General features: G+C 36.6%; 1 long non-coding RNA gene across 2 annotated transcripts in view; it reads left to right on the forward strand.

The window, feature by feature from the left end:
* LOC141512798 (uncharacterized) overlaps nt 1-21,343 on the forward strand; it is a 195,016-nt gene that overhangs the window by 31,968 nt on the left and 141,705 nt on the right. For both annotated transcript variants that reach the window (XR_012475600.1, XR_012475601.1), the window contains exon 4: nt 8,648-8,727. This is a non-coding gene — a long non-coding RNA (uncharacterized LOC141512798). The remainder of the gene's footprint in view (nt 1-8,647; nt 8,728-21,343) is intronic.

Below are 21,343 nucleotides of genomic sequence, written 5' to 3' on the forward strand. Positions count from 1 at the left end.
GGATCCCACCCCCAAGACTGCTAAACTGCCTGGGGGGAAAGAAGAGGTCTAAGCTTGTTATTTATCAACATGGACATATTTGGGGGGACACTGAATCATTTGGGCAAGACCCTTAAGATAGATCCCCTTACCTCTCAGGAATTTCCTAAATGACTGGAAATAAGACATAGAATACAATTGTAAAATGTTTTCAGACAAAGATGTCTAAAATAGTCTTCTAGCAACTGTCAAAAGTTACATACAATAGCAAATGATAGAGCCAGGATTCAGACCTATATCCTTTGACAACAAATCCATCACTGGATCTGAGAAACAGTGTGAAGTAATGGAAATGGTGTTCAATTTGCAGTCAAAGGACCCACCTAAGATTCTGATTTTACCACTTCCTACCACATGATCTTTGATGGGTTTCTTTCCCTCTCTGATCCTCAATTTCTTTAGCTGTAAAATGAAATGGTTGGGCTAGATAATCTAAAATAAAAGTCCCACCCACCTCTAAATCTATGATTGTATGAAAATGATGAATGGCATTGTGTTGCAAGATGTTACCTCAATCAAATTAAAACCTGGGAAAAAGACCCACTGCATCCAGTCAACCTGATCCATATCTGACCACTGGACCCAGATGGCTCCAGAGGGGAAAATGAAGCTGGTGACTTTGCATAGCCCTCCCTTCCCTTGCTCAAATCCATTTCTACTTGCAAGTCAAAGCATCACCTTCCTGATGTCATTGGTCCTCTTAGAGAACAGAGGACAAACAACAACAACCTGTCACTGTATTTGTGAAGACTATACAATAAATGGTCATCGATGATTGTCACCAGATAGAACTTTCCATTCTGTCATCAGAACTCTCCATCACTATTGTTTCAATGGGAACAGCAGGAAACCCTTGTAGACATATTTTAGCAACATCTGACACAATTGTTGGCGAAGCATTTGAATAATTCAAACAAGTAGTGCAAACTTTAGGGCTTCTGGAAACCTTTAGCTTCAGCTTGGTAACATTTTCCTTAAAAAGTGAAACTCTGAAAGCTGTTTGTAATCAGATGTGAAGTTATTTTAGGAAGTTAGGTGAGGTTATTTAAGCAAAGTTTAATAGTATTTTGTTTTGAAGAGGCTTGCAAATTAGCCTTACTGAGTAGTTAAGGGCAAACCCTGATGATTGACTATGTGAAATCAGTATGGAGCATGGGCATCAGAATATAATCATGATTCATTTTATTGCAGCAACTTCCCTTGATCCTTTTCTTCTATTTTTCCTTCTCTTGCCCCAGATTGCCAGTCTATATTTTATAGAATCCCTAGAAAGGTTGACCCATAGAAATATCAGTCTTAGGGGGAAAGCAAAAGCATTTTCCTATATATATATATATAGCTAAGTGGTCCAAGGAATAAATCGTTGTACCTAGAGTCAAGAAGACTTGAGTTCAAAGTTAGCTTAGTTACTTACTAGGTATGTGACTCCCCCCCAACAAGTCACTTTAACCTTTATCTAGCTTAGTTTCTTCACCTATAAAATGAAGATAATAAATGCACCTACTTTCTGTAATTTTTCTGAGGATTAAAAGAGATAATATTTGCAAAATATCTAATATGATACCTAAAACATAGGTGCTTAATAAACTCTTGTTTGCTTTTCTATTGCCTTAAGCAAACTAATAGTATCCAGACATCTGCACTGTATTGTGCTTTCTACTCTCAGCTCTAATCTCAATTTATTGTACATGTATAAAATACAATTCTTTGAGTTTGCCATTCCTCTGTTAATAATTATATTTATATTACAATATGCTATGCCCAATAATTATCTCATTGATCCTTACAAGAACCCTGGGGTGTAATTGCTGTTATTATGTCCATTTTACAGTTGAGGAAATTGAGATAAATGGCATGACTTACCTAGTGTCACACAGCTAACAAGTGTCTGAGGTTGGATTTGAACTCAGGTCTTCATGACAAGATCCATTGTGCACCATCGATATGTCCCAAAAGAAGCAATATTTGGGCAACTAAGACACGAACACTTAAAGCAGCTGTAGGTGATACTCTACTACTTTCCACTTTATGCTTTTCTCTCCTCTCCTGGCTTTTCTTTTTTCCTTTTAGTCCTGTTCCTTTTTCTCATTCTTAACTCTTCTTTCCCAAATTCTATACCATCTGCCTTCTAGTGACATCTAGTGGCACCTATAGACTTAGCTTAATATGAACCATATGAAAAAGCAAAATCTGAATAGGGTTAGATGAAGAATGATCCAGTCCAATTAGACCAAATGCTGCCTTACCTTTCCTATTTCCTATTACCACTTCCTACCACATGATCTTTGATGGGTTTCTTTCCCTCTCTGATCCTCAATTTCTTTAACTGTAAAATGAAATGGTTGGGCTAGATAATCTAAAATAAAAGTCCCACCCACCTCTAAATCTATGATTGTATGAAAATGATGTACGGCATTGTGTTGCAAGATGTTACCTCAATCAAATTAAAACCTGGGAAAAAGACCCACTGCATCCAGTCAACCTGATCCATATCTGACCATCCAATATCTGACCATTCAGAGGTCAGATATTAGATTGTAACTAGAAATGCCTAAATAGGAAGTTTCTAGCTTTAATTATCTATATGGAAGAGGTACTGGAAAATTAAAGGATTAATCAAAATTTAGAACTAAAAAAACGTCTTTAAGCCAGCTCTTTCAATTTTCAAGTGAAGATCCTGTTCAGAGAAGTTAAGTTACAGAGGTGGTATTATGATGATATCACTAGTTAGTGAGAAAACTGGTATTTGAACCCAGGTCCTCTGACTGCATGGGCAGTTAGGTGGTAAAGTAGATAAAATATTGGCCCTGGAGTCCTCCGGAGCTGAGCTAAAGTCTGGCTTCAGCAACTTATTAGCTGTGTGACCCTGGGTAAGTCATTTAATCCTGTTTGCCTCATTTTTCTCATCTGTAAAATGAACTGGAGAAGGAAAAGGCAAAACACTCCAGGCTCTTTACTAAGAAAATCCCAAATAAGGTTACAAATAGTCAGATATGACTAAAACAATGATTGAACTATCCCACACCTCCTCTGACTATAAATTCCTTGAGGCCCAGTGATTTTCAGTCAGAAGGAATTACTTTTTTGGTAACAAAAACTTACCGGATACAGGAGGACTTTTGTCCTCTGTCACTAAGAGGCTCCTGGCTCTGGGTTCACATGATTTGTGGTTTTGTTTTAAGAGCAGTCTAACCTTTAAAGAGGAGGGTTAGGTTTTTTTGTCCTTCTCTATGGCTATTTTTGTTACCCCTTCCCCAAATTTCATGAAAAGCCCCAGGGAGGGAACCTCTTAAAAATTAGGTTTGACTCATATCTAGATTCTCCTCTTGATGGGAATCAAAACATATTGTAGGTCTGGTAAAGGACAGCTATTATTTTTATCCACATGAAAGAAATGCTAGCAATACAAAAGACTCAAAAATGTGCATTGCAACGAAAAAGACTTAAACATGAAACAGGAACCCACAATTCCTATTATACTTTCCTGGAAGGCAGATACTTGTAATAGCAAAACTTGAAACATTGTATGGGACTACTGAACAGCCACTTTATCTTCACCTTGGTTTTGCACATTCATAATGCTAATAATAATAATAATAATGATAATACCAATCTTGTGCAGTTTTTTATTTAAAGCCTAATATATCTCAGGCACTGTGTTAAGATCTTTTACCAAATTATATCATTTTATCGTCAAAATAACTCTGGGAGAAAATTTCTCTGATTAGCCCCATTTTATAGTTGAAGAGATTGAGGTTAAACAGAGATTAAGTGGTTTATTCAAGGTCATGCAGTTAGTAAGCAGCTAAGGTTGAATTCGGAAAAAAAAAGCAATTTTCTCATAGTGCATGTCTTCTGGGAAGCCAGACAAGGTTATGGACTCGTCGTTCTGTCAGTGGTCTTCTTCTTTGAGAAAAGTCACAGAAAAGTATTGATATTGCCAATAATCTCTCATTGCAGAATCTAGGAATTCTGAACTCCTGGAGTAACTACTTCTGGAAAATACATCTCATGCTCAGCCAAGGATCTGAGACTCAAACTCAGGCTTAGCTAGATGAGTATATGCTCTTAGCTGTCTTATGTGAGTAGGGGGGGGGGTGAAGGAAATGGGGATATTCTCAGTTCATCCCCTAGGAGTCCAAGTCACAACTTGGGAGAGAGGAAAAAGAAAGTCAAGATGGAACTTGTATCACCTTTTAAAATTGTGCTGGCTTGTGGCCAGTCTCTTTTTGATCTGGCACCTCTTCCCTCCTTTCCATTAGAGATACCCAGGGATTACTACATAATCCCTAAATGCCAAATCTTACATTATGGAGAACTGTGTCTCCAGCAGTGACTGGGGGCTCAGTTTATGCTCCTTAGGATGTCTCCCTCAGAGACCCACCACACAAATGTTTTAATGGGACATAACCTCACCCCTACCTCCTCTCCCTTAGTGTATATTAACAATCACTCTTCTTTTGTGCTAGCCTGGGAATATTAACTAATGGTCTAAAAAGTGAGTGTAGTGGGGGGCAGCTAGGTGGTACAGTGGGTAAAGCACTGGCTCTGGAATCAGGAGGACCTGAGTTCAAATCTGACCTCAGACACTTAAGAATTACCTAGCTGTGTGGCCTTGAGTAAGTCACTTAACCCCATTGCCTGTAAAAACCAAAAAAAGGGCATTTTTTTATTAAAGATTTTATTTGAGTTTTATAATTTTTCCCCAATCTTACTTTCCTCCCCCACCCCCACAGAAAGCAATCTGTCAGTCTTTACTTTGTTTCCGTGTTATACATTGATCTAAATTGAGTGTGATGAGAGAGAAATCATATCCTTCAAGAAGAAACATAAAGTATAAGAGATAACAAGATCAGACAATAAGATATCTGTTTTTTTCTAAATTAAAGGGAATAGTCCTTGAACTTTGTTCAAACTCCACTGCTCTTTGTCTGATACAGATGGTATTCTCCATTGCAGATAGTCCCAAATTGTCCCTGATTGTTGCACTGATGGAACGAGCAAGTCCATCAAGCTGATCATCACCCCCATGTCGCTGTTAGGGTGTACAGTGTTTTTCTGGTTCTGCTCATCTCACTCAGCATCAGTTCATGCAAATCCCTCCAGGCTTCCCTGAATTCCCATCCCTCCTGGTTTCTAATAGAACAATAGTGACATACATATACTACAGTTTGCTAAGCCATTCCCCAATTGAAGGACATTTACTTGATTTCCAATTCTTTGTCACCACAAACAGGGTTGCTATGAATAGTTTTGTACAAGTGATATTTTTACCTTTTTTCATTATCTCTTCAGGGTATAGACCCAATAGTGGTATTGCTGGATCAAAGGGTATGCACATTTTTGTTGCCCTTTGGGCGTAGTTCCAAATTTCTCTCCAGAAAGGTTGAATGAGTTCACAGCTCCACCAACAGTGTAATAGTGTCCCAGATTTCCCACATCCCTTCCAACAATGATCATTATCTTTTCTGGCCATATTGGCCAGTCTGAGAGGTGTGAGGTGGTACCTCAGAGAATCAAAAAAAAAAGGCATTTTTAAAAAGTGAGTGTAACATGGGAAAAAGTAAAAGGGCAGTGTAGGCAAAGTCACCCTCAGCTGCATTTCATCTTCACATTATTCGCTTTGAAGTGCTTTCAAAGTTCAGATTCCCAGTCCTACTATGTGCACAAGAACCATAATTCAAAGACACCAATAATGAAGTCACATTCTAATATAAAAGAAAATGACCTGGAAAAATTATACAATCCAAAGCTTGACAATGGTTTTTCCATTGAATTTGGGTCAAGGTAATACTCTCTCATTTTACTTCCACATTTGGAAACTCAGGCCAAGATTGATGAATTGAATTACTCAAAGTTGTATATTGCTCAAAGTAGCTAGGCCAAATCTAGAAAATTCAGGAGAATTTTATCACAGAAGAAGATGACACCACAATCATCACTAACAGGAAAGACTTGACAATGACCCCTCAGTGCTCTCTTTTAAACATCCTCCAGCACAGCAGATGAAGCTCTACAAGGTTTGAAGAACCTGCAAAAATATGATGACGAAACATATCAATGATCATATTTTGAGGAAAGTCAGCATTGCAACTGCAACTGGTCTTCTAGCTTGTATCTCCCTTCTCTACCCCTTCATTTAATAAAGGGGCCTTCTATATAGTAAGTGCTTTAATTTATCTCAGTTGAATGAAAGAATGAATGTTATTTACGTAGTGATATGATCACTCAAAACATGTACTTAAGCTATGTGACAGCTAGACAGTTCAGTGGATAAAGCACTGACCCAGAGTCAAAAGGATCTGTATTCAAATCCAACCTCAGATACTTTCTAGTTCTGTGACTTTGGGCAAGTGACTTAACCCTAATTACTTCACATCTAGGGCCATCTCCATTCATCCTGATTCATTGCTGGTCACTGAACCCAGATAGCTCTGGAGGAGACAATGAGACTGGTGACTTTGCACAATACTTCCTCACTCAAATCCAGTTCACTTATATCTTGGTATCACCTCCCTGTATCACAATCTTCCTCAGGAATGAAGAATGAAGGACAGGAAGAATGAATTTGTGATTGAATTCTAGCATATGGCCACTAGATGGAAGCAAAAACTAATGAATGTTGTTGTTCATTCTGCCCCCCACCCCCACCCCCACCCCCACCCCACCATGGAAGGATTCTTTTCACTGTACAGAAAGTTTTTTCAAGGACTTTCAACTATGTGGCAGTTTATTTCCAGTGAACCCAATTCAACAATGTTTATTACAGTCTACTATGTGCAAAGAACTGATCATCTAAGTACTGGAGATAGAAAGATATAAAAAAAAGAGTCTCTGCCCTTCATGTTCTCATGGGAAGATATGAAGAGAAAGCAAATTGCTATAAATTATTAGAAATAATTTAAACCAGTGGTTTTCAAAAGTATGGTTCAGGAATAGAGGATATTCCCCAGACACCTTCCTGGGAGTCTCCTAGATTAATGCAATTTTTATATTAAGATGTCTATGCTCTGGCCCCACTTGTTAAATTATCCCTTCTGGTTCTAGGGGATCCTGAGAGATTTGGGGAGTATGTTGTTTTTCTATGTCTATCAGCTCTTACTCTTTGACTTTCTTCTTATATTTTGTCATTGTTCCATTTTCAGAGGGCCAATAATTCACACTTGAGTTCCATTCAATGATCTAACATCAATTAGCTTTTACAAAAGGATGTTTAATTCAAAGATACATTAAAGATACATATCAAACATTTTCTCCTGATAATAGAGGCATAATACCCCCAGATTTCCTTAGTTTGGGTTGCAGGGAGGAAGGAATTAGGTCAATAACTTAGTTTCTACATAGCATTGGTCCCACCAAATTCATATCCAGATGCAGCCTGCCTGCTAGGTGAGTCCCATTAAACTCTTGTCCTGAAGGTTACTGATGCTAGGCTAGAAACAATAGCTGTCCTGGATTTCTGTGAATCATATCCTCTTCCTTGCACCTAGAACAGAAAAGAATGAGCAAAAAGTCTAAAAAAACCCCTGTTTTCCAGGGCCATATGACCTAAAAATTGGGGAGGAGCCCCAAAGATCCTTCTCTTTACCCCATAGTTTTACTGAAAATTTTGAGTTCAATACCAAGTTCCCCTAGATGCAAATAGAGCAAAGCCAAGACTGAAGGTTTCTCAGGTTTTGCTAACATCCCAATCAGAGAGTCAACCATCTGGTTAACCATTCAGAACTGGTCACAGGCTGTTCATACAGGCTCCATAGTCTCTCCAAGAAAATTTTCTGAAATATTACTAAAATTCTCCTAGAAGGGGCGGCTAGGTGGCACAGTGGCTAGAGCACCGGCCCTGGAATCAGGAGTACCTGAGTTCAAATCCGCCCTCAGACGCATAATAAGTACCTACTGTGTGGCCTTGGGCAAGCCACTTAACCCCATTGCCTTGCAAAAACTAAAAAAAAAAAAAAAAAAAAAAAAAAAAAAAGATTCTCCTAGAAGCCAAATTCCCAGCACATGGAGAGATGCTATCTGATCTAGTTAAATAGAATCTGCAAAATCCCTGGAATTTGCAATCATTTGTATGGACAACCCTATTGGCCTATATTTTGGAGAATTGTTTCTCATCACTTTTTTAAAAAAAATCTGGAAAACAGTTATCTTCCAATACTCAATTAACTCTCTCTTTTTTCCTTATCCTTTCCAAGATTACTAGTTAGCTTGTACACCAACCTCTTCTTTCAGTGACCTTGTATATAATTCATCCCTTGAAGCTATCAAGGGTGATAAGGTTCTCTGTTATAATCATCCCCACCCCCTTTGTTAAACTGAGTATCAATTCCCTATTAGTCACATATATATATACACATATGTATATACTTATAGTAACACATAGATATTGGCACACGCACACACATACACACACACACACACACATATATATATATATTTACATATATTGGATTTTAAGAGTTGGGCAGATAAAGTAGAAGAAAAATGAAGGGTTGAGTAATTCTACCTTTTAAGACATGTGTTATAGTACATAAAAAGATGAAACTGGAAGACAGCATTCTAGCAACATCTTACTGATAGTGACAGCTAATGGCATTGTCTTTCTCAGGAGCTGAAGACATACTAGATGAGCTGAAGAAATTTGACCTCAAATTTGACCTCAGATATTTAATATTTATATGATCCTAGGTAAGTCATTTAACTTCTGTCTCATCTATAAAATGAGGAGAATAAAAGCACCTATGGCCTGGAGTTGTGAGGAACAAATGGTATAATATTTGCAAATTGTTGTACAAACTTTAAAGTTAGTATAAATACTAGCTGCTGTTATTGTGGTTATTTTTATTATTTTCTCCCTTATCTCTTTTTTAACAAACAAGTGAACAAACACACCCTAACTGTTGTTTTTCGTCTTCTTTGCTAGGCTCAGTTCACTTTTAACTTCAGAACTCAATGCTTTTTTTCCACTGAGTCTTATTTCTCCCATCTTTCATATATATATATATATATATATATATATATATATATATATGTGTGTGTGTGTGTGTGTGTGTGTGTGTATACATATTTATTTATTTTTACAAATTTAAAGTGTTGATGACTTTAAGTTCTAAGGTAGTCAGTCTCTTTGGACAACTTCCTGTTTTCCACATCAGAATCAGGTTTCTATATTCTTTAGAATGTAATTCTTAACTTTCCCACCCCCTCCTGGGATTCTATAGAATTTAAGACCATGACATTTTAACTATACTTTACCTGATCTCTTTAAAATTTGCTTTCCTAAAACTTAAGGTACATGCTAAATTATATTGATCCCCCTCCTCTGCTGAAAATTTTGAGCAGTCTTTTACCTTCAGTTTTCATGCTTTCTACTGAAATGATCAGTTCTTCCTTATTACTAAGAATCAGATCACTGTTTTCTTTTGAAGGACAAGATTATTATTAATATAAGTTAAGAAATTGCTAATCTTTTTTTTTTTGGTTGAGAATACTTCTTTAATGAACCAATCAGATCTAGGTATGAACAAAATTTGGATACCTTCTCAAAGTGATCAAAGACTTTTCAGCTAGTTGTGACAGGTAGTTTGATTGGGTGAAGGACTCAGTAACCCCCTAAGAGATCTATATAATAAAATCGGGGAGTGAGTTCAGAACTGAGGAGGAAGATTTGAGTATCCAAGAGAGGAGAAAGAGCTGCTCTTGGAAGCAACTGCTTTAGGGTTGGATGGGGGTGAGGTAGGAGGAGAGTGCTTTTGTTTCTGCCTGGGTCTTCTCCCCTCACCTTAGTCAGAGGAAGATCTTATAAGCTTACCTTTTCATCAGCATTCTAGCAAAATCTTACTGATAGTGACAGCTAATGGCATTGTCTTTCTCAGGAGCTGAAGACATACTAGATGAGCTGAAGAAAGAAGACTTTGTTCTGATAACAGGATATAGGGTGGCACTTCCTTGGAAACTCCAAGGACTAACAATGAAGATATTTAGTTTTTGATATTGTTTTCGATGGATGGTAATAATTAACAGAAATCTCTGGACCTCAGATTCCTCATATGAAAAATGAGGGGCTGGATTTCATGTCCTCCAGCTTTTTATGAGTTTCAAGATAATGGAAAATTTTGATTAGAAATGCAGGATGCTTGACGTCTGTCTTCTTCCTCTAACATCAGAATAATCAAAACCAGAAGATGGATAATAATAAATAACAGATGTTTCAATAATTCCTTATTCACCCAAATATATTAAGACTTCCTCATGATCACTTTGTCAGTTGACTTTACTAACTGAGATGAATTTAATCAAATATATAGATGTTTATCTCCAGTAGTGTGGTGCCTAAGCAATGAATTCTTTGGCAGTAAAACTTCTTCCTTTTAATTTAATTTAATTTAATTTTTTTCAATTACATGCAAAATAGTTTTCAACATTATCCATTTGCAAGTTTATGAGTTCCACATTTTTCTATCATCCTCCCTTTCCCTCAGTGCCGATCAATCTTGAAAAAAGTTGTACATATACAATTGTGTTTAACGCATTTCCATATTAGTCATATTGTGAAAGAGGAATTAGAACTAAAGGGGAAAAAAAGCATGATTAAGAAAGAAAAATTATAAAAGAAGTTGTAAAAAGGGAACATAGGAGGTTTTGCTCTGCATTCAGAATCCCTAGTTTTTTTCTCTTGGATGTAGATGACATTTTCCATAGAACAGGTCTCTCAGAATTGTTGTGATCCCTGAACTGTAGAGAGGAGATGCATCCATCACAGTTGATCATATCATAATAATCTTAATGTATGCAATATTCTCCTAGTTCTGCTCACTTCACTCCACATCAATTCATGCAACTCTTTCCAGGCTTCTCTAAAGTCCAGTTGCTCATGATTTTTTACATAATAATAATAATAATGATAATAATAATAATAATAAACAACTACATACCATTCATATACCACAATTTCTTCAATTATTACTCAATTGGTGGGCATCCCCTCAATTTCCAATTCTTTGCCAATACAAAAAAGATTTCTATAAATATTTTTTGAAATTGTGGGACTTTCCAATTTTTATGATTTCTTTGGGATATAGACCTAGTAGTAGTGTTATTGCTGGATCAAAGGGTATGCACCGATTTATTACCCTTTGGGCCTAGCTCCAAATTGCTCTCCAGAATGGTTGGATCAGTTCATAATTCTCCCACCTGCAGTGCATTAGTGTCCCAATTACCCCACATCCTCTCCAATACTGATCATTTCCTTTATTTGTCATCTTAGCCAATCTAATGGATATGAGGTAGTTGATCAAAATTATTTTAATTTGCATTTCTCTAATCAATAATTATTTGGAGTACTTTTTTCATGAGTACAAATAGCTTTAATTTCTTCATCTGAAAACTTGTTCACATCAGTTATTTTGCAATTGGAGAATGTCTTAGAAATTTTATGCAATTCTCTATATATTTTAGAAATTTATCAGAAATTTATTAGAAATACTAGCTATCAAAATTGTTTCCCAGTTTTCTGCATTCCTTCTAATCTTGACTGCATTGGTTTTTTTGTGCAAAATATTTTACATTTAATATAGTAAAAAATCATCCATGCAATTTATATTGTTCTTGATCTCTTGTTTGGTAATAAATTTCTCCCCTCTCCACAGTTACATCAGAGTATTTCTTAATCTCTAATTGGTTTATGGAATCACCTTTGATGTCTAAATGATATTAGCATTTTGATCTTATTTTGATAGGATGTGAGATTTTGCCATGCAATTTTCTGGTTTTCTCAGGAATTTTTGTCAAATAGTGAATTGTTAATACAGAAGCTAATGTCTTTGGGTTTATCAAACAGTAGATAATTGTGGTCATTTACTTTTTGTTTCTTTTGTATCTACTCTAAGCCACCGATTCACTTCTCTGTTTCTTAGCCAGTACTAGATAATTTTGATGACTAGTGCTATATAATACAATTTTGGATCTGATATAGGTAGGACTCCTTCCTTTGCATTTGTTTTTTTATTAATTCCCTTCATAGTCTTGATGTTTTGTTGCTCCAGATGAATTTTATTACAAGGTTTTCTAGCTCTGTAAAACAGTTTTTGGTAGTTTAATTGGTTTGGCACTGAATAAACAATTTAATTTGAATAGAATTTTCATTTTTATTATGTTAACTCAGTCTCATGAGCAAGTGACATTTTACCAGTTGTTTAGAAGACTTCATTTGTATGCAAATTGTTTTCTGGTATTGTCTTGGGAGTTAGATTCCCAAGTATTTTATATTGTCTATAGTTACTTTAAATGGAATTTCTCTATCTCTTGTTGTTGGACTTTATTGGTCAATATAGAAATGATGATTATTTATATGGGTTTATTTTATATCCTACTATTTTGCTAAAGTTGCTAATATCATTTTAGTTGATTTTCTAGGGTTCTTTAAATAAGTCACCATATCATCTGCAAAGAATGAAAATTTTATTTCCTCATTGTCTATTCTGATTCCTTCAATTTCTTTTTTATTGCTGTAACTAAGATTTCTAATACAATATTGAGTAATAGTGATAATGGGCATACTTGTTTCATTCCTGAAATTTGAAATGCTGCTAGTTTATCCATATAATGCTAACTGGTAGTTTTAGATAGAGTAAAACTCTATTTGTTCCTATGATCTCTAGTGTTTTTAATAGGAATAAGTGATGTATTTTGTCAAAGGCTTTTTCATCATCTATTGAGATAATCATATTTCTTTTAATTTTGTTATTGATATGGTCAACTATGTTGATTGTTTTCCTAAAATTGAACTATCCCTGCCTACCTAATATAAATCCTCTGTGATAATAGTGTATTATCCTAGTAATAACTTTTAATCTATTTGCTAAAATTTTATTTAAAATTTTTTCATTAATATTCATTAGGGAGATTGGTCTATAATTGGCTTTATCTGTTTTGACTCCTTCTGGTTTAGGTATCAGCACTGAATTTGGCCAAGCACCTGTTTTTAAAAATAGTTTATATAGAATTGGAATTTAATTTTTTCTTGAATGTTTGGTAGAATTCACTTATAAATCCATCTAACCCTGAAGATTTTTTTCCTTAGGGAGTTTCTGCTGGTTTCTTCAATTTCTTTTTTTTTTCAGAAATGGGATTATTTAAGTATTTTATTTCCTTTTCTGTTAATCCAGGTAGCTTATAGTTTTGCAAACATTCAGCTCTTCCACTAAAATTGTCAAATTTGTTATGATTGGGCAAAATAGTTCCAAATTGTTATTTTAACTTCCTCCTCATTAGTGCTGAGTTCACCCTTTTCATTTTTGATACCTATAATTTGATTTTCTTCTTTCTTTTTTTAAGACAGTGAAACTTCTTACAGGGACAAGATGATGGATCGTTTTGGGTAGTCTAAATTCTCCTTCAAAAATAAAAATTTTATTTCTATGAAGGGATAAAATTAATTGTTTCAGTACTCAAACATGCATCCTGAGGAAGCTTTGTGTTATAAGCAAAGAGTTAGGCAATAATCTACTCTATTTACCTCCAACAATCAGAATGCCCCACTTCATTCAAGATTCAGGTGAAGTACCACCTTCTACATAAAACCTTTCCTGATCTCCCCAACTACTCTTATCTTCCCCAAATTCCTTGCATATATTTTATATTTATTTTCTATGATTCTTGGGGGGGGGGTAGCTAGGTAGTGCAGTGGTTAGAGCACCAGACCTGGCGTCAACTAGACTCATCTTCCTGAGTTCAAATCTGGCCTCAGACATTTACTAGCTGCTCGACCCTTAGAAAGTCATTTAATCTTGTTTGCCTCAGTTTCCTCATCTCCAAAGTAAATGGACAAGGAAATGGTAACCCACCCAGTTGGTGCTTAATAAATGCTTGTGGATTGATTCTTGACAATGGTCTTTGTAGGACAAACTGAACCATCATTCACTGATATAATTATAAAGTGTTTTAAGGAATATAAGGCACTTTTTTTCGGTAGGCAAAGCAAATATTTTAAATTCTGACTTTACAGATGATTATGTTACATAGAGTCTCTGAGAGATTATGATTTCCCTTTAGTCACACATGGAGCAAGGTTTGAATCCAGATCTCCTGAGTTTACATTTAGTATTAATTTTACTATGCGTTGTTTTTCTATCAATGAATATAACCAGAGACTCAAGTTTATTTGTATAACACTAACCTTTATTTGTGGCTTTTGATAACTAGCCATTTGTTCCATACTTGGGCAAGGAACAGAACTGATGAGAGTCTGGAAGAAGGGAGAGTTGGTCTTCTTGTCTCCAGATTTGAGGGAGAAAACACAAGGTTCCAGATTCGCTTCAGGGAGCAAGGAAATGACTAGCCTAATTCCAGAAGGCAAATTGAGAGAGCTGATGAGCTTTCTTAGCTCTACTTTATACTAATAGGGTTTTGAGGAGGTTGGAGGCCAGAAGAGCCCAGAGAGTCAGAAACGGATGGAAGACTTGGATCCATTAAAAAAAATGGAAGGGGATGGCTAGGTTGTGCAGTGGATAGAGCATCGGTCCTGGAGTCAGGAGGACCCGAGTTCAAATTTGACTTCAGACACTTACTAATTACCTAGCTGTGTGACCTTGGGCAAGCCACGTAACCCCATTGTCCTGCAAAAACCAAAATAAAAAAATGGAAAAACCATACTGAACTCACAATTTGGAGAAGGGGGCTGGAATGGAAGGATATTCTAGAGTATGAAGGCCACAAGGGCAAAGTAGAAGGTCAGATCAAGAAGGCAACTGAAGCATAGCAGTGATTATTGCCTAACAGCATATTATTTAACCTTTCTGAATCTGTTTCTTCATCAATAAAATGGGAATAATGACATTGTACTATTTATCTTACAGGATGGGCTTTGTATAAATTATTATATTCTTTTACCAGCATTCAAATGTGGCAGTCTTCTGATTTGATGGACATCGCTAGGATCAACTGTCATACTGCCTACATGGTGACTTTGTAGTTTAATTGTCTCTTCTTCTTGGGGAAAGATAGTAGTGGGGACTTGTTTTTCATTTCTTCATTCTCCTCCTAAGCTCACTCTCTTTTTCAGATAGTCAAAGTCTTTGTGTACTCTTCCCTCCTCCTTCATGCTATGAAAGGGAAATCTAATCTTAGGCTTTAATACTAAAGTATAAAGTCTAAGTTTTGGTGTCAGTCTTGTGAAGAGGGAACATTTTCTAGTTGTTGTAGTGGTGTCTGACTCTGTGACCTCACTTTTCTTAGCAAAGATACTGGAGCAGTTTGTCATTTCTTTATTCATTTCATTAGAAATGAGGAAACTGAGGCAAACAGGATTACAGGTCACAAAATTAAAAAGTGTCTGGGTTTGGATTTGAACTCAGGAAGTTATCTTCTTGTCTTCAGGCCCCACATTCTAGGCTCCCCCAAGAGGGAATATTTAGATATTAAGCTTCATTTCCATTTGTGGTCTTGGAAGGAGAATATTATCGTATACATCCCTGAAATCACAATATATCCCACCTCAAGAACTACAATTTATTTATGTTACTAATTCTGTAGCAGTCAGTTATTAGGGGGTTAAAGCGGTTAAAGGTGACTTCTAGAGAGTTGTGAGTGATTCTAAAACACTTGGTGGCAGTAAAGCATCAGAGAACACGGGCTCCCAGGTCCTGGTGACCCTGGTTCCTCTCATTGGCTAGTCCCCGGGATGCTGTTTGGAAGGGGAAGGAAAAGGTTGAGAAGGATGGGTGAATGGATGGCTTAGTGCAAAATTCTCATAGCTCCCAGAAAAAACAACCAGAACAATGCCTCAAAAATTCCTGACCTAAGTCCAAATATTTACTCTGTACTACTCCTGGGACCTTGGACAAGTTGCCTCCCCTATTGACCTTAATTTCTTCATTCATAAAATGGAAACTCAGGGGTCTTGTCCACCTCCACAATTTATAATATTATAACTGGCAAGACAGGAGCATCTCCATTTGAAATTATGGATTTAGAATTGGAAGGGCTCTCAAGAGTCACATCACCCAATTCCCTCATTATTTAAGTAAGGAAACAGGAGTCATGAAAGTTAAATAAATTACTCAAACTTATAGTTAAGAAGAAGAACCAGGGTATGAAGGGATATCATTTTAGTTCACTTATGTTTAGTAATGATAAATTAGGTGTTGTTTTTTTGCAAGGCAAACAGGGGTTACGTGGCTTGCCCAAGGCCACACAGCTAGGTGATTATTAAGTGTCTGAGACTGGATTTGAACCCAGGTACTCCTGACTCCAGGGCTGGTGCTTTATACACTATATCACCTAGCTGCCCCTTAATAATGATAAATTAGAATGGAAAATTTATTACTTTTTAGAAAGAAAATAACATTAGGTGATTTGAATAAGGACACACAACTAAAAATTTTCTGAGACTAGATTTGAACTGAGATCTTCCTGACTCCAGGATAGGAGCTCTATCCACTGAGCCATCTACCTTCCCCCTTGAGTGGAAAATTTAAAGGAAGATAAATTTCCCTGCTACTTGATTTGTAACTAGCCACAGGACTGTGGCTGATAAACGAGTCCTTCAGGTTGGAAAAATTCCCAGCAGGGGAACATTAATGGAAAGTATCTCTTAATAATCTGTAAATTCTATGTGTTGTATTCAAAAGAAGGGCAGAACCCAGTTTCAATATGACGAGAGCTGAAAGACCCTATCTGCAGGAAATCTCTGTCCTGCCCATGACAGTGCCTAAAATTCCATTCCTACCATTGTGATCAAATGTTTAGGATTTGACTTTGTCTATCCAGAGGATGCTATTTTGAGAAAGGCAAGTTATCTTATCTGAGAAAGAGGGGTCCACAATATTAATTACTGTGAATAGACAGGAATTTAGACCCTTCTAAAAGTGGAATTAGCTGTACTGAGCCCAGGAAGAGCTACATTTATAGAGGTCTGATAGTGAAGATAAATGACTAATTTTTTTTTTAGGTTTTTGCAAGGCAAATGGGGTTAAGTGGCTTGCCCAAGGCCAACTAGGTAATTATTAAGTGTCTGAGGCCGGATTTGAACTCAGGTACTCCTGACTCCAGGGCCAGTGCTCTAGCCACTGTACCACCTAGCCACCCCTAAATGACTAATTATTGAGGATATTGCAGAAGGGATCTGAATATAGGTTCAGGTTATACTCAGTGACTCTGAAATTAATATCAGATTAGATGATTTTGTGATTTATCAGATTGGTATTTGTCACCTAACAGAGAGCAATATTCCAGAGTAAAAGGAATATTATTAGTACCACCATCACCATCACCATCACCATCACCATCACCATCACCATCACCATCAACTACCCCCATCATATTTCTACAGCAATGTAGGGTAGAAAAATGATTGACATAAATCCTTTTATTGATCTTTTCAAAATCCTATGAGGCAGATGTTATTATGATCCCCCAAAACTGAGGTTAAGATATTAAGTGACTTGTCCAGGGTCAGACATCTAATATCTATTTAAGGTAGGATTTGAACTCGGGTTTTCCTGACTCCAAATTTTGTCACTGTTCCCTGAACCACCCTACTTCCACATGGAATAGCCTACATTTAAATGTTGAGAAACTTAGATGTTTCTGCTCTGGTCAGGGGTTCAATAGTGGAGGGGAGGGGCAATTCAGTAGTTATCTTTGCAAAATAGGGATCTGTAAGAGGGAATGAGGCTCTTGGATGTGTAAAACAAAATATCATGAAGACAGAAAAATCAGGACTTTGCCACAGTGCTAATATATAGGGGAAAGCAGGAAAAGAACAGGTTTACTCTTAGTAAATTTTACCTCAACTCTCCAAAAATGTATCATATGATTCATTTTAAGTTTAATCTGCACTAACATACTCTCCATTACATTCTTAGGTCTAGTCAAAGAACAAAACAATACATCATGCCCTGATTTATAGCATTTGTTATAGATCTGTGGTAAAAATTTCCCAACAGAAATTTAACAATTTTCCTCATCACCTCCTATGAATTGACGGTAGCTGCCCAATATCATTGTGCCTTAAAATCTGCCAGTTTGGGCTCTGTGGGCACAACTACACCTGGACCACCATGCCTAGGATTTTATATTCATGATGCCCAGCTCTCTAAACCTGCCTTTCCCTATCTTCACATGCCTTTGTTTCTTTCCAAGGTTGGAAATCTGAGATCATTGGCTTTGTAGTTGGCAGCCTGGATTCTCTGCTCCATGCCCCTCCTCCCAGTTTGCATCTGGTGAGGGCTGCCCTCTATAATAACTACCTGCCTCATCCACTACCTAAATTTGTTTTTAGTGTAAGAATTCCTACTAATAGTCCTTGGGGTAGAACAACAAAACAAGAGGCAGAAATGGTAAAAATGGAGATGTGAAACCATCCTGGACAAAACTCATCTACTTAATAACTTTCCCTGGGGATGGCCCTGATCAGATGTGAAGGTGGGCCAAAAAAATGAACACACTAGTGTTTTCCTGTGAATTCCGATACTATCCGATTACTATCATTTTCAACTGCCCCTCCCCTCATCTTCTGCCTCCCTTGTAGTTGGGGATTGGTTCAGTTCCTGCTAAGCAGCTGATAACCTTGATGTGGGTTTTGTGGTTTTATAGTACTCAGCCCAGCTTTCTGTGGACGTGGCATATTTTCGGTTTTTGACATTGCATCTCTCTCACTCACACACTTTCCTCTTGGGACTAGGACTACTTGTAGGACAAATGACTAGAAAGGAGAAATTCCTGATAGTGTTGACCTGTTTACTCATGGGGCACATTGCTGGGGTTTGCTGTTGGTGTCATCAAGCCTCAGGTGCTTTGACTTAATATGAAAAAATGCAGATTTTAGTACCTTGGTCAATTTTCAGCTGGGTTCAATTCAGGGACTTCCAGAATCTCATACCTGAAGAAAAGTCCCTTCTACAACATAGCAAACTATAGCTGAGCTTGGGCCTAAGGCTAATTCATATGGTTTGAGGTTACCTTTCATCTACTTCATAGTATGTATTTTGCATATAGTTATTTATTATGTTTCTTGTCTTCCTCCTTAGAATATAATCTCCCTGAGGGCAAGAACTGTTTCTTTCTTTGAATACCAAATACATAATATAGTGCTTGAGGCAGCTGAGTAACACAGTGGATACTGGAGTCAGGATGGTTGGAGATTAAATATGACCTCTGACACTCACTTAACCAGATGTTAAGAAGGAAATTGGAAATTATTCTATTATCTTTGCCAAGAAATCCCCAGGATAACTTTGGTGGCTATAGCCCACAGGGTCATGAAGATCAATTAAGAACTTAAATGTTTGTTGATGAAGACTGATGTGGAGTTTGAAGGTACAGAAAGTGCTTCTGATTGGAGTGGGAGATCTTGAGGAGGCTGTGGTGGTGGTGCAGTATTGGAACAGTCATACTTGGAGGGGGTAATCTCCTTCAATATTGATTATATATCCTACAATTTTGATACTGACTCCTTGGGGCAAAGCCCCTTTCACTCTGTGCTACTGAAAATTCTGGCCACCTAATCTGTGCTCCATCACTTCTAGTGTGGGTAAATCTATTCCATCATTTCTTCGGAGTAGCCCATTATATTATTGCATAGCTTGAATTTTTCTGAAGATTTTTCTAAAATCAAACCCAACTTTGATTCTTTGCAACTTTTGCCCATTGATTTTTTTCTGGGTTTGCCCTCTAGAGCTAAACAGAACAAGTCTAGTCCTTCTATCTTTTGACCATCTATCATGAATTAAGATAACTACTGTGTCCCTCCCAAGTTTCCTCTTCCCCCAGGCTTAAACTCTTTAATTCTTTCCAGTGCTTCTCATATAGCTTTGTCTCCAGTTCTTTCATTCATTTCTGTAGCATTCTTTTGAACTGACTCTGTCAAGGGAGTCTTCCTAAAATATGACATAAAAAAGTGAACACCATAATCCAAATATGAAGTATAGTTGAAGTATTACCTCTCTTATTTTTTTACATATTATTCTCCAATTAAGTTAGTATTAACACAAGTCTCAAAGCCCTTTGATATGGAATTCTCTCCTTAATGGTGGAGCTAAGTGTCTCACATTGTATGGGGGTTAGAAGGACTTGGAGAAAGGGGAGAGAGATCCAGTCTTTGCTATTTCCTATGGTTGTTCATTGTGGAACTGGTTTTTTGGTGGGAAGTCAAACCTTGAATATAAAACTTGTGGCCCTTCTTTCTCAGTTATGAATAATAAGAATAAGAATAAGAATAAGAATAAGAAATAATTAACTTAGCTTGAACATCTTCTAGGTTAATAATATTTAAGGGATTAGAGAGATATAATTTAGTCAGCCCTCTCTCTCTCTAAGGAGAATAAAGTCATGACCAATTTCTAGACTCAATTGACCTGTTTCCTCTCTAAACAGGAATTAAAGTATCCCTTAAAGAAGGGGATGGGGAGGAGATGCTAGATAAAACTTCCCTATGAATCACATATAACACTCCCATGTACATGTGATGGGAATAATGTGGTTACAGTGGTCTAAGATTTTCTTAGCTTTCTTGACCACCATATCACATTTATCAGTTCTGAGTAAAAGTTTAATCCATTCGAAAACCTAGATCTTTTTCATTTAAACTGTTCTCTATTAATCCTGAAGTCTGCTTGTTGAGCTGGTACTTAGTCTCTGAACCAGATCACCATATCTTAAAATATTGCAGTCAAGCTTCTAATTTTATTCCCAGTCCACTTTCTCATCTGCTCCCACACAGGTACCTTCTATACCCCTTGTCCATTCTTTCCAATTTTCCTTCATGTTTTGTTCTATTCTTTTCAAATGTATGCTCCTTGAGAACAGGGACCATCTTATATTCTTGGTTGTCTTTTTAAAAACTAATTCTCAGTGCTTAAAACAATACCTGATATTCAGTGCTTAATAAGATTCTATCAATCTATCATCTATCTATCTATCTATCTATCTATCTATCTATCTATCTATCTATCCATCCTCTATTGGTCTATCTACCTATATCTGTGTGATTAAAATCCTTATCTTCATTTATTCACTTGATTTTTAAAAAAAAACCCAAATGTAGTAGTCCTCATTTATCCCTATGATATTTCATGTTTCTCCTCTTTTTGGTTGGGTTTTATTTAAAATATATATATTTAGAACATCACTATAATATTGACTCCTGGGGGTCATGTCAGACGACAGCTTTATTGGTAAGGCTGCTTTTAGAGAACCTAAAGATTCTACAGTAACTTTCCTTGAACTGAGTCCAAAAAAGAGGAAGTGATTTTTTTCCATGAGTTTCATTCCATTAATTGCTAAACAAATACAGCTTAGTTACTAT

The sequence above is a fragment of the Macrotis lagotis genome, chromosome 2 (genome assembly GCF_037893015.1).
Source record: "Macrotis lagotis isolate mMagLag1 chromosome 2, bilby.v1.9.chrom.fasta, whole genome shotgun sequence".
Lineage (NCBI taxonomy): Eukaryota > Metazoa > Chordata > Mammalia > Peramelemorphia > Peramelidae > Macrotis > Macrotis lagotis.